This window comes from Paroedura picta, chromosome 8 (assembly GCF_049243985.1).
Source record: "Paroedura picta isolate Pp20150507F chromosome 8, Ppicta_v3.0, whole genome shotgun sequence".
NCBI lineage: Eukaryota > Metazoa > Chordata > Lepidosauria > Squamata > Gekkonidae > Paroedura > Paroedura picta.
The window spans coordinates 71,317,669-71,332,070 of NC_135376.1; the positions used below are offsets into that span (position 1 = coordinate 71,317,669).

Below are 14,402 nucleotides of genomic sequence, written 5' to 3' on the forward strand. Positions count from 1 at the left end.
AGGGCGCCTTAGTGCCAAAGCACTGGGGAAGGATTCAGCAAACCAAGAACAAATTCCCCCCTTCCCTTTGTAGGCTAGAACAGTGAGAGATGCTTGAATGCTGTTGCAGCTCCATTGCATCTCCCATGGCTTTGAGTGGGCATTCCTGACCCAGCACAGGGGAGGGAGCATGTTTTGTCCCTTTAAATGTTGAGTTTTTCTGCTGTGTGACTGTGCTGCATGCCATCTCTTCCTCCTCAAGCCTAGCTTGCCTCCCCCTTTGAATTTGCATTTTTTGGGCTTGTGCCCCCCCCCCCCCATGATCACTGATCAGAGGTATAACGAAACAAAATCAGAGTGAGTGCTTTCACTCAAAAGCTCACGCCTTGAATAAATCTTTGTTGGTCTTAAAGGTGCCACTGGAGGCTGATTTTGTTTTGTTGTGCTGCTTCAGACCAACACGGCTATGCACTTGAATCTGATCAGAGGTATAGCTTTGTAGTAAGGAGCGTTCCACTGCCATAAATACCACAGGGTACTTTCTACTAATTTACATAGCAACATGGCTCGGTTGCCAGGGCAAATGGCATGTTCCTGTGATCGCTGACAAAGGCAAAGCTCCCATTAGTAGATGAAGGATTGCAAGCAGAAAAGGGGAGGACACCAAAAACATGCCGACATCTCCACATTCCAAAAGAAGTGTCTTCAGCGCTGTGACACCGGAAAAGTTGGTGTTTACCAAGTTTCAGAAGCCTTGGTGATAACGGTAGGCAGAGTTTGCAGCGCATAACCAAAAATGATGTGCGCTACAGATGCGGAGTTGAGATATAAGACATCATTTTTAGCGGTCCTTGCAACTTTTCCATAATGCAGATTCCCCCAGAAGAGCTAGTGAGCACCATAGCATGTGGATGTGCACACCCTAGAGATTTCTAGGGCAAATGCATTTTTATCTGTTTAGCAGGGATAGCAGAATGGCATTTAGTCCATCATGTAGGACATCCTTTTTAAATAACTTTAACTTGTGCTACGTTATCACCCTACCCACCCTCCAAATCTTAGTTGCTAATTCTGCCATAGGCTCTTTCTCCTTTTGAAGAGCCACTTCGATTGGAGGAGGACTAAAGTTTTTGCTTAGTGGAGGGGCAGGATATGGGCTGCTGTTTACTCTTTTATTTCAACCTCACAACAGCCCCTGTGAAGTAGATTCTGCTGAACGACTGGTCCAGGCATCACCTAGTGAGCTTCATGCCAAGGCAGGTATTTGAACTTGGTTCTTCTCTGTCCTCATTTGACACTCTAACCATTACCCCACATTGGTTCTCAACCCATGCAAAACAGTTTGTAGTGTGAAATAGAAAATGCAGTACCCTGAAACCTTGTTTTATTACTTAGGCCAAGTGAAACGGACAAAAGTTAATAGTCACAAGGGAATTGCATTGTAGTTAAAGACAGGTAATCCCAGGAACTATACCTAGTGAGCCACCATGGGGTATATTGAGAGCAAGTGTGGTTTACAACGATATAGGCTAGATATCAGGAAAAAAATTTTCACAGTCAGAGTAGTTCAGCAGTGGAATAGGCTGCCTAAGGAGGTGGTGAGCTCCTCCTCACTGGTAGTCTTCAAGCAAAGGTTGGATACACACTTTTCTTGGATGCTTTAGGATGCTTAGGGCTGATCCTGCGTTGAGCAGGGGGTTGGACTAGATGGCCTGTATGGCCCCTTCCAACTCCATGATTCTATGATTCTATAGTGGCTAAAGAATTGTGGACTGTAATCTGGAGAACTGAGTTTGATTCCCCATTCCTCCTCTACATATAGCCTGCTGGGAGACCTCTTAGAGCTGTTCTCATCAAGCAGTTCTCTTAGGGCTCTCTCAGCCCTACCTACCTGACGGGGTGTCTGTTGTAGGGAGAAGAAGGGAGAGGTGTTTGTATGTATGCTGCTTTGGGACTCCTTCAGGTAGTGAAAAGTGGGGTATGAAAACCCAGCTCTTCTTTTAGTTGGTGCTAAGATTTAAAAACTGCGTTTGAACCATAATACTTCAGGTTGCTGGTGCGTACATACATAATGGAGTATTCCTAAGCATTCATACACTCCCTCTCTGTGTAGTAAGGATGTCAAAAAGAAAGACAGGCCTTTTTTGCAGTTGTAGCACATTCTTGCTGCGTTGACTTCTGGAAGCTGGCCTCAGTCTTGCGCCTGGCATTCTGCATTGGTGGGTTTCTCCGGTGCCGTTCAGGAGTCTGTTCACAGCTTGCCTTTCTCACTTCTGTAGTGAGAGTAGACATTTCTGGCTCCTGCTTCACCTCCCTTCCCTTTAAAAAAAATCCAAGCACGAGCAATAGCATAATGGGATAACCCCCCCCCCCACAAACACACACACACACACACACACTTGTTCTGCTCTCATTGCCAACCCCCTCCCTCCCCCTCCCATGGGAAAAGTGCCCAAACACTCCCCTTTTCCATATGCTGTGTGGCTCATCCCCCCCCCCCCCCCCGCACAAGCCTTCTCAGGAGCAATGCAAATTAAAAGACAGCTTTGGGAAAATGGTGCCTGCTTACATATTTGTTTTAAGTGTGCCACTTCAGGCAAGCATCCTGTGTTGTCAATGTCCTCCCCCATTCCCTGCAAATAGTGCACGTTAAAAACAAAAACAAAACCCTAGTAATTACATTAGGAAGCTCCTATGTTGTAAAACTAGCTTTTTTGTTTGTGTACTTGGGGAAAGCTGCTGGAGGCTGGTGGATGAAATTAACAACCTTAATATCCTCCCTGCCTGAAACTGACTCCCTGCCTTTCCCTTCATAAAGGAGTGTTTGGTTGAACATTCAGGGCTATTCCGCACAGTAAAAAAAAAAATTGTCTTACACCAGCACAAGGGCGTAACGCTAAAGAAAAATGTGCCTCTGGGAATTCCTCACCTGCTGGCTCCTCTGCCTCCCCCGCCACGCGTCTTGCTACTCCATATGCTTGCTTGAAATGGCAGGAGAGGGGAATGTGCTATACACGCTCCTCTCCCGCCTGTCAATCAAGACAGGCAGCCAATCAACTTTCTCCCACTTTTAAAGGGACCGTGATCCCAGCTAATTTTTTAAATAATAAAAGTTCTCTGTTTAAATGCTTATGTATCTATTCATAGATGCATAGGGCTTTTTTTTACTACCACCCCTCTTGAAATCCTGAGCCTTGAAGCTGTTAAGTAATTTTTCCTCCCGATTTTTTTTCGGGGAGGGGGCATGCTTTTTGTGTAAACTGGTGGGGAAAAGTTTTTTCCCCTTGTCTCTGCCTGGGCGATCGTACGCCTATTCGTTGCCCCAAGTAGTTTTTTAAAAAAATAGAAAGCCCAGTTCCAGATGAAGAGAGAGGGAGGTGGGCTCAAGGGCGGGCACTGGAACTGGATATCTTGCTACTTTGGTAACGCACATGTCTTTTGTTTGTGGCTTGCTGGCTGCTCTCATCCTGCTTGCGCTACATGACGGGTAATTGAGTTTATGCAATTCCCCTGCAAACGCTTTAAAATGGAAGCTGTGGCTGCTGGTTTGCAGATGTAATGCTGGATGTTCATGATGTCGTGCAAAATGCCAAAAATATGGCGTTTACAAAAGGTAAGGATTTCACTTTTTTACCAGGTGCGGAATGGCCCAATCTTGCTGGAGGGTAGATGGAGGCGGTGTGTGTGTCTCATGCTTGTGCTACTTAGGAAATGTGTTTTAACACAGTCCTGTTCAAGATCTAAAAAAAACACACACACACACAGCGGAGAGTAGAGGAGGGCAAGGGCAGAAACACAGCAGTGGTCCGATCTCAAACATCATCATTTTTAGGCAGGAAACAGTGGGGAAAGCCAATGCAACTTTGAGCTTCTACTTAGGATACTGCAAATTCCCTCCTGGGGAGGGGGGGAGAACTCACATTTTTTCAGGATTCACAAAATATGCAGCAAACAGGGAGCTCATTCAGCACTATGCTGGAATCGGGAGATTTTACTGTGGAAGTAAGAAAATTCTGCAGAGCTTTATGGGTGCTGCCACAAATTTTTTAGTCACTGCATAAAAGCCCTGAAAGCCAGTTCAGCACAGTGGTTTTGGGTGCAGGACTAGACTCTAGGAAACCCATTTCCAGTTCCAGATCCCTGTTCTGCCTTGGAAACGTACTGGATGGCTCATCATACTTTGTCAGCCGAATAGGGTCGATGTGAGGATAAAACAGAGAAGAGAAATAAGCTTTTAAGTTGCTTTGGGTGCCCACTGGAGAGAAAAGGGGGTATAAACATCTAAATAAATAAATTTTAACCTAACGTGTGCTTTCTGTCATTTTAGTTTTCTACATACAGGAAATGTAGTAGTTTGTGTGGGAGAGACAATGGAAAAAGCAAGGAGATTTAGATTAGGCACATGCCCTAAACCCCAATCTTTATCTTGTCTGTCAGCGCTCTTCATGAGATGTGATGCTTTCACCACTAGATGGCACTGCTGGATTGGCATTTCAGTTTCCCAGTATGTTTCTAAAGCTGTCAAAATGCTTCTACAGAAACATACGCAATTTGAATCTTTCTCTTTACAAAAATTATTAGTTTCTGATGCACTCATGACAAGTACACATTGTCGGGAAAGGACAACAATTGCTGCTGCTGCTGTTTTGAGTACAGTTCAATGGAATCTAATGCTTGTTCAGAACCACCTCGAGAGGTACCTGTTTCAACAACTTGCTGAAGCTAAAGTAGATCTGAGTCACCCAACGCCACCCCTTTTACCCTCAGCTCCATGATGGAAGAATGACAAGGTAACAATGTAATAAAATAAGCAAAGGTGTGAACTTTCAGTCATCCTGCAATGAAACAGTGGGTCACACAAGGCTATTCACAGGAAATGGCTAAAAGGGGGAGGGCAGGATTTAGAAGAAGAATTGGTTCTTGAATGCCTCTTTTCTCTACCCGAAGGAGACTCAGAGTGACTTACATTCGCCTTCCCTTTCCTCTCCCCACAACAGACACCTGTAAGATGGGTGAGGCTGCGGGAGCCCTGATATTACTTCTCAGTCAGAATAGCTTTATCAGTGCTGTGGCGAGCCCAAGGTCACCCAGCAGGCTGCATGTGGAGGAGGAGTGGAGAATCAAACCCAGCTCGCCAGATTATAACTCTGCACTCCTAACCACTACACCAGGCTGGCTCTTTAACCTAAGACCCACCAAACGGAATGCAACCTGTTTGCTATGGACCTATGCCTATCCACAGGTAGATAGACTAATACTTTGGCTGCTTGCCTGTAGCTGACAAAAAAGAGGCAGGTTGTATTTCGACTTAGAGAGCCAGCATTACATAGTGGTTGAGAGCAGTGGACTCCAATCTGGAGAACTTGGTTTGATTTGCAGCCAGTAGGGTGATCTTTGACTGGTCACGGTTCTCTCAGAGCTGTTCTGTTGTGGGGAGAGGAAGGGAAAGGTATGCAAGCCCCTTCGGGTAGTGAAAAGTGGGGTATAGCCCCCCCCAGCTCTTCTGTTAGTTGTGCATCTCTAAGATGGAGCCTTCCACAAAGTGAATATCTTGTTTTCACAGTCTGTCCAATTTCTGCTTTCATGTGTCCTTGGTTCTCATTCCGAAAGATTGCTCACCTCACAAGAGAGTTCCATGCAACCCAAGGAAGCAAGCCCAGCTGTACTGTTGCTGGAGAGGAACAACACAAAAACAAAATGGTGTTTATGTGTTTACATTAGCTATCACTTCCTTATTACAAATTTGACCTGAGGTTCATAGACTGGTAGTTCTGACTGCACTGCCTCTAATTTTCCCCTGGATGTTATCCATTTCCTTTGCTGTTTTTCTGAAATCTTATAATGTGTTTATGTATATTTCAAAGCATTGCTAACTTTATTTCTTCAGTTAGGATTAGGATGAACACAAGCTGTATCGATTGGAGACGGGCAAGCACAGCATAAACACAATTAATTATGAAAACAGCTACAGACTCACACATGTTTTATGCAGAAAACATAACTTTGGGAACCTTGTGTAAAATCAATGTAATGGGGGATTCAGGAAAGCATAGTTTGCAAAAAAAAAGTTCTTTTCACTTTTGCCCTCTTTCCCTTCCTCTAAGGCAGGGGTAGTCAAACTGCGGCCCTCCAGATGTCCATGGACTACAATTCCCAGGAGCCCCTGCCAGCGCTGGCAGGGGCTCCTGGGAATTGTAGTCCATGGACATCTGGAGGGCCGCAGTTTTGACTACCCCTGCTCTAAGGCAACTGAGATATGCTTTGCAGGACCACAATTGGTGAATGAAGCAAGTGGTCCTTGAAAATGAACCAGCAAGTGAGCATTTACAATTGGTTGTAGTGGGTTTTATGGGCTCTGCTCAATAACTCCGGCCATGAAATCTTTTGACAATTCCTTGAACATTTGCAAATTTTTTCAGACTTGCAACAGACAGAAACTCCTATTTTTTTATGTTCCTGTGAAAGACAGTAGCAGGGAAATGGTCCAATAGATGAACACAAGTGTGGCTGGTAATTTTTGTCCCATTGATCTTACTGGCGGTGGTACAGAACATATGTGCATTTTTTATTCCCTCCCCCAAACAAAATGCACATGAAGATACTCATACACACAGATAAGTTGCCTGAAGTCAAAAGGTATAAGCTTACTTTAGTCCATGTTGCTACAATGCACAAACTATACCAAACAAATGGCTTCATATTGTTTCTTGCTTTTGCTAGCTGGGCTGTAGTGTAGTGGTTCAATTGCTGGACTAATAGATCTGGGTTCTTCAGATCCTTACAGTACAATGGCTACCATGAACCAGTCACACACACCTATACAAGTTCTATGTGTGGGGGGAGTGGCAAGTGCCATTGAGTCATGGCTGACCCACAGTGACCCTGTAGGGTTTTCAAGGTAGTTTCCTATTTCTCACCTCTCTCTAGCAACCCTGGTTTTCCTTGGAGGTCTCCCATCCAAATACTCACCAGGGCTGACCTGCTTAGCTTCTGAGATCTGACGAGATCAGGCTCGCCTGGGCCACCCAGGTCAGGACAAGCTTAGCATACCTCAAGGGATTACTGCGATGATAAATAAAATGGGGAGGCAAGGACTTTATGCACCACTCCAAGCTCAGAAGGGCTGTGGAAAAATACGCTGGGCCCAGATTGGTATGAATAGGCCAATTGCTAGTATTTAATGGTTAACCAAGGACTGGATAAAATACAATTCTGCAGTTTCTAGCTTGGAAGTCTCTCCCCTGTCATTGGATTGTGTGAAGGTGTCTAGTGGGGCAGGCAGACTTGTTTGAACTGAGCACCAGGGCTGACGGAAGGCGAAGTAATACTGCATCTTGTAATGCAGTCTGGGTAAGCGATCTAAGATGAGCCATATTTTGCATTCTGAAAGAGGCTGTGTGATTCTAATAGGCTCTGTTCATCCATCGATTTGGTAAACATTACAAGGAGTGTGCTCTCTCTCTCTCTCTCTCTCTCTGACACACACACACACACATGCTTATGCGCACAGGAAACTAATCCATGTTCTCGGGAAGCGCTGAACAGCATTATGCAAGCGCCAGCAGGACTGAACAAGGTAGTTTAAAGTCCCCGGCGGGGCTTGTGGTTATCAGCCTTTCAACAAGGCTACACAACGGCTGTTGCTGAAAAGGTGGCCTCCAAGCTAGAAGGCTCTGGCTGAATGTCAGGGCCACCGTGAACCCCGAATGGCCTTAAACATAACTGCATGCACATATTGGATTACACCTTTGGATGCTGGATGTAGGGGGGAAACCACATTTGCACAAAAGGAGGGCACAGTCCCTTTCCAGCAGTTGTTCCTGGGTGAGGAGGGAGCCGGCCCGTCGAGTCGTGGGCCGACTCAGTGCTGATTCCTCCCCCCCCCCTTGATGCACCTTGGGGGGGTCTCTTGGTCATTTGAGGAGTTTCAGCGTATCGAATTACAGCTTCCAGCACATGAAATGACTCTACCACAAAGGTTTGGGTCCAAAGAGCTGAGAATATCTGGCGATGTGGGTGGGGATGGGGGATCACGGATGTGTCGTCCCTTGAGCCTGCATTCATCAGGTGGTAGCGAGCCATGGATGAGGAACTCGGGGACCAGCTCAGTCAGAGGGGCCAGGGAACTGGTGAAAGAACCCAATCACCTCCAAAGCTCAGGTTCTGAAATCAAGACAGAGCCAGTATTATGATAAAGGAGAAGAACTGGGGGTTGTATACCTGCTTTGCCCTCCATTCCAGTGGAGGAGCTTATCGGAGAAGTCAGATCCTTAGGCTGGAAGTGGGAAGATATGCCTCTGAATCCTTACTTTAAGACTTCCTTTTTACAGCCTCACATATGTAGATAGGAAGGAGCAAAGAAAAGAGCTTATGTTTCAGTAGCTTTCACCTCTGTGACAGACTTGAAACCTCTCATCTAGATAAACTGGCATTCCATTTCAAAAGAAGCGGTGCTGTTTTTTTGATACCCTGATTTTTGCTACCTTGAAGGGTTAGGGTTACAAAGCAGCTTACACTCTCATTCACCCCTCCTCTCCCCACAACGAGCACCCTATGAGGTAGGTGAGGCCGAGAAAGCTCTGAGAGAACTGACTGGCCCAAGGCCACCCAGATGACTGCATGTGGAGGAGTGGAGAATCAAACCCATGTATGAACCAGGGCTGACCAGATCTGATGAGATTGGGCTAGCCGGGGCCATTCAGGTCAGGGCATAAATGTTAATTTGATTTGATTAAAGATTGGCGGAGTCTAATCGGGAGAATTGGGGTTGCTTCCCCACTCCTCCACATGCATCCAGCATGGTGGCCATGGGCTAGTCACAGTTCTCTTAGGGCTGTCCTTGCAAGCAGTTCTCTCAGGGTTCTCTCAGCTCCACCTACCTTGCAGGTGTCTGTTGTGGGGGGAGGAAGGGAAAGCTTTGTAAGCCGCCTGGGGACTCCTTCAAGTAGTGAAAATCAGGATATAAAAAACCAGCTCATCTTCTTCCATATATCTGTCTTTGAGGAAAACCACAATTCATGTCAGAATCTTACACAGTGTGGGGACCATACTCCATAATGTGCAGCCAGGTGTGATAGGATGGATCGTGCTCGTCATGCTGTGGCAGCCGTGCCTTTCCCAAGGGAGACCACCCAGGCAGTCCAGGCTGGCTACATCCTCAGGCGACAGAAGAAGAGTGCTAATCCATAATTTAGGATTTCTGAATAACCCAGTACAGAAAGTCTAGTTAGAGTCAAAGCGCATAAGAAACTGAGCTATTATAGCTGGGATTGGATGAAGGACCTTGTCAAGATCTGTTAATGGCCCTCAATCAGCATACAAATACAAACGTTCACAGATCCCAAGATCCAGGAGGGAAAACCCTGAAGGATTTGGAGATGGCGCCTGTGGGGAGAGGGACTCAGCAGGCACAATGCTAGAGGGTCCGCCCTCCCAACGCAGCCCTTTTCTCCAGGGGAACGGCTCCCTGCACTAATCCCGGCGGATCCCCCGGTGGGGCTGCAGCCTTGACAGCCCACCTGGCCTCTCTCCCCGCGCCTCGCCCAAGCCGGCTCTCCTGGCGGGCTCCGCGGGCCGGCTCAATCCCTGCCCCCGGCGCAGCCCCCCAGCCTCGGGGGCGGAGGGCAGGGCGGCGGTGTAATCCGATCCGCGGGCTCGAGGGGGCCGGCCCGGCCCGGCCCGGCTGGGGCCCGGACTTCCCCGCGGGGCTCGCCGTTCCCTCCAGCCGAGGCGCACTGGCCGGCCAGCGGCACTTGCACACTTCTTCGCCGGAGGCGCCCGGGCTGCGAGCTCTCGCCCAGGCAGGAGCCACAGCGCAGGCATGCCGGAGGACCGGCGGCAGGCAGGCAGGCGGGTGAGTGCGGTCCCCGGGGCCGTCGAGCAGGGCACAGTCCCAGTCCCGTCGAGGCAGAGCGCAGGGGAAGGGGCGGGCGGGGGAGGGAGGCAGAAATGCTGCGACGTGCGGATCGTGCCCGTCATGGGTCGGCCTGCTGCCTGCAGCCGCGCCTTTCCCAAGCCAGGCCGAAATTCAACAGGTGGAGCCAGGCACGCGCGCAGGACCTCCGGGGGTGGGGGGGGGCAGTGCACGGGGACCGTCCGGAGCAGTCGGGCTCGTGGGAGTCGGCCGCCGACGAGAAGGTGGCCAAAGGAGACGGGCAGGGGCTGCGTCCCGGGAGGCAGAAAAGCGCCCTGGTCGAGAAACCTGACAGCAAAACGCAGGGAAAGGGGGGGGGGGGAGCGAAGCGGGCGCCGACGGCCCTGGCCGTGCCGAGAAGTCTCGCCCCAGAGCCCCGCTGCTCCCCGCGGGGAGGACGCGCTGACAGGCGCCCAAGCGAGTGGCCAGGAGTGGCTCCTCGCCTCCTCCCGTGCTCTCCTTTGACGGGAGCCCTGCGCTAGGCGGAGGCAGGCATCGTCCCCTGCAGCAGCCGCCACCTGCCCCCACCCCTCATCGGAGGAAAGGGATCTGGATTTCCCTGCGCCCACAGGCTAGATGGAAGTTTGGATGTGAGCGAACATGGGGCTCTATAGACAGTACTGCGTGTGTGTGCGCGCGCGCATTCTATTTACATCTCTGCATGCACACCGAAGCTCATACCTTGACTAAAACCTAGATCTTGGGGTTGCCAGGTCCCCCGTCCCCTACCAGAGGTAGGACTGCCAGATACGGGTTGGGAAAGTCCTGGAAATTTGGGGATGGTGCCTGGGGAATGTCCTTCTCCAAGGGAACTGATCTCCCTAGACTGGAGAGGAGCTGGCATTCCAGGGGATCCCCCTCCCGCCTGGAGGCTGGCATCCCTAATATACCTATATTTATCCACACACATTCTTTATTTTGGGGCTGGCAGCGGGCAGGCAAAGCTAAAAGGAACATACAGGAATCCTCACTATTCCATGTTAATTAATATGCACTATGATACTGCATATTAATTAACATGGAATCATTGGCTTTTGGGGTCAGTTGCTTTTAGCTCTGCCTGCCCACCCAGAGTCCCCAACCAGTGGAAGAATGTCAATGAATTCCCATTCCAGGATCTAACCCATGTCTCTGTTGACATGCAGCTTTTGTCCCAAAGGGGCTCGCTGCAGCATCTTCTCTGTTCTAGCATCACAACAGCCACCCCATGAGATAGAGAGAGCGTCTCCCATATAACTGCTGTGCCACACTGACCTTGCTTTTGTGTTCTGTGTCCAAAGTATGGATCTCAGCCTCTTCTACTGACTAAGCCTCAAAATGGACCGGTCAGTGCCCGAGACACTATGCCTTTAGGCACTAGATGGAGTCCTAGTAAACCCGTATTCTAAACTACCCCGTCTAATTTAGTTGCTCCTCTCCATGCTTCCACCACTTCTCCCCCAACGGAGTTGTTGAGGAATAGCAGGGGAAGAGAATTCCCCATGGCCTCAGCGCAAGAGAAGAACATGAATCCTCGTAAGTACGGAAGAACAAAGGGGTGAAGCCGAAGATCTCGGGGCATCTGCTGTTTAATCTCATGTGCTGTTCATAGGGTTGCCAGAGCTCTAACACAAAGCATGCTGTCTCTCTTGGAAGTTCTGAGACGGCAACTGCACCTTCTTTCCGGCAGGTTCCTGTGTTCATGCTGCTGGGCATTAAGGTAGACTTTTGCTTTCTAAGAAGGCTGGAGGGGAGACAACAGGAAAGAACTTCACCCACAAGGGTGTTGTGATACAGCTTGAGGACTTGATTGGTGTCCGGCATGGTGTCATAGGGCACTTTTGCTTGTGGTGTTGAAAGTGTGTAAGATGATTTTATTCATGGGCGTTTGGTGGAGTGAAAATTGTTTTGTTAGGTTTGGCTGTGTTTTGTTTGGTTTCCTTTTAAACCCCCAAACCTGGGCATATTTGACCTGTGTATGGTGTTGATCTTGTTAATGAACTGTTGTTTTTATGTTCCGGCAACAGCCAACTTGATTGTAGTGCTTAAAAGCAGCGGCCTCTAATCTGGAGAGCCAGGTTTGATTCCCCACTCCTCCACATGCAGCCTGCTGGGTGACCTTGGGACAGCCACAGACCTGTTCTCACAGTGCAGTTCTCTCAGAGTTCTCTCAGCCTCACTGACCTAACAGGATCTCTGTTGCGAGGAGAGGAAGGGAAAGGTGTTTGCAAGTTGCTCTGAGATGTCTTAGGAAGAGAAAAGTGGGGTATAAAGACCAACTCTTCTTCTTCCTTTGTTTTGGCCACTTAGGTTCTAGGGAGGTCAGGCATGATGGGAAAGAACTCCTGGAAGAGCTGAGGGCCCTGTTAGAGTTACCAGCTTTCCGCAGGGCCTGCAAGATGGAGCTCTTCCGCCAGGCGTACGGTTGAGGCCAGGGCAGAGTCCTGGGTTTTTCCAACTGGTCCCCAGTTCCATCAGGACCAGCTCCTGCTCTCACTAGAGGAAGATCAGGGCCCCACGCTGAACAAGGTGGGATCAGAATAGATTTATAAAGTATATCCACTGCTACCATTGTATTGTGGTATTGTTTTAGTGTTTACACTGGGTATATTGGGGTTTTGAAGAGCCTCTTGTGGCGCAGGGTGGCATAACAGCCAACATGCTGTCTGAAGTTTGATCCCAGCAGCTGGCTCAAGGTTGACTCAGCCTTCCATCCTTCCGAGGTCGGTAAAATGAGTACCCAGCCTCCTGGGGGGTAAAACGGTAATGACTGGGGAAGGAAATGGCAAGGCCACCCTGTATTGAGTCTGCCAAGAAAACGCTGGAGCAGTGGTCCGCAACCTTTCCAAGGCTGCGGACCAGTGGTGGTGGGGAGGGCGATCGTGTGGCCGCGCATGCCATGCATGCACAGTCATGCATGCGTGTTTGTGCCATGCGTGGCCGCAAACACGCATGTGTGGCACTTCTGCGCGTGTGCGAATGGGCAAAACTGCCACGCATGCGCGTTTGTGGCTTTGTGTGGCACAAACGTGCATGCGCAGACCTGCCGCACATGACCGTTGCACATGCACGGTCCTGCTTCCCCCTCCCCCACAAAACGAAGCTTGCCGGGCCACAAACTAATTGGTCGCTTTTGTGGCCGATTGCTTGTGGCCTGGGAAGTTTCTTACGTGTGTGGGGGGGACTATACTATACCTATTGTGGCAAAAGCATACTCATTCATTCATCCATTCATTAATTCATTCATTCAGACTGCCCACTCTACCAAAGCAGAATTGTATATAACACAATTATATTCTAGGGCTGATTTTAACGAAAGCCTCCTGGTGGCTGGGGAGGGAAATACCTGCCACATGGGATGGAAAACTCAAATTGTCCCATCTACACAGCAGTCATCCAGGCTTTACTGTGACCTTTCCCAAAACTTTGGGAGAAAACTGATGGGTGAAAACCTTGAGACCTTCCTGGAGATGCACAAAATCTCCATGATGCTGTGGGGCAATTGGGAGGGGGGAACCCGCTTCCCAAAACCATTGAACTTGAGCCCGATAACCCAGGCCTGCTTAAGAATTTGCGGGGCCCATAGCGCCAGAGCCAGCAGGGCCCTCGTAGAACACAACTGCCGTAGTTATTTGGGCTGCACAAGTAACAATGGGGCTCCCTTCCCAGGGGTAGTTTGGAACTTTGGAAGCAACTGGCACCTTCATTTTGCTGAAAACATTTACTAGTATTATCCTGAACGCTAAACGTCCTTAGCATAAAAAAGAAAACAACCCAATTCTTAAAATTTGAGTACACTTAGGGACTGTCATCCTCTTTGATGACTGTAATTCCAGTTTGAGTGCATTGATGTCTCTCCCAGGGATCCTTTTACCTGTGCCAGCTACTCACTGCAGTTCAGAGGGTGCCCTCCTGCCTCAGCTGATATTAGCAGTTTCAAGCTATCCACAGCCCCCCCCTGCAGCTTTGCCCTTCATACCAGATGTTGAGGGGGGGTCGCTCTGGAATTCCCTTCAAGTGTTTTATTGCAGGGGAGTCTGTTTCTTTGGAGGTGGCCTTGTCACTTGGCAGGCTGCAGTGGGTGGATGAATGGATGGGGGAAGCCATCCACTAGTTCACAAGCTCAATGAAGCTCCCAGTTTTGGGAAACACCTGTTCCTCCTGAGCTTCAGTAGAGAGCCATGTTTCTTGCTTAATGCAGTGGCAGGATGCTGAGGCAAGACCTTTGGCGTGCTGCTTATCATGATAGTCCTCCAGGTGCTTCGCTTGTCTTTCCTCATCCCAGGTGTGAGGCAAAGCACTCCTGAGTCCTCCCAAGGGTTGATGTGTACAGTAATGGGCTCATTCCATCATGCAGGTCTTGTTATTGGGCCTCTCTACATATTTGGCCCTTATCTTCAGGCTAGAATTAGGAAAGACATAATTGGCTCATCAAGAGAACCTGGAAGCCACAGGATGGGAGGTGGGGGGGAATTAGGATCAACAAGGTGATTTTCAAGAGGCTACCTGCAAGATTGGATTGCCATCATCA

At 49.0% G+C, this 14,402-nt stretch overlaps 1 protein-coding gene across 3 annotated transcripts in view; it reads left to right on the forward strand.

Moving 5' to 3' along the window:
• The first annotated feature begins 9,642 nt into the window (after positions 1-9,642).
• The window catches only part of SLC16A12 (solute carrier family 16 member 12), a 57,500-nt gene continuing 52,740 nt past the window's right edge, over positions 9,643-14,402 (forward strand). For all 3 annotated transcript variants that reach the window (XM_077350332.1, XM_077350333.1, XM_077350335.1), the window contains exon 1: positions 9,643-9,832. The gene's annotated coding sequence lies outside the window, so the exon portion shown is untranslated. The remainder of the gene's footprint in view (positions 9,833-14,402) is intronic.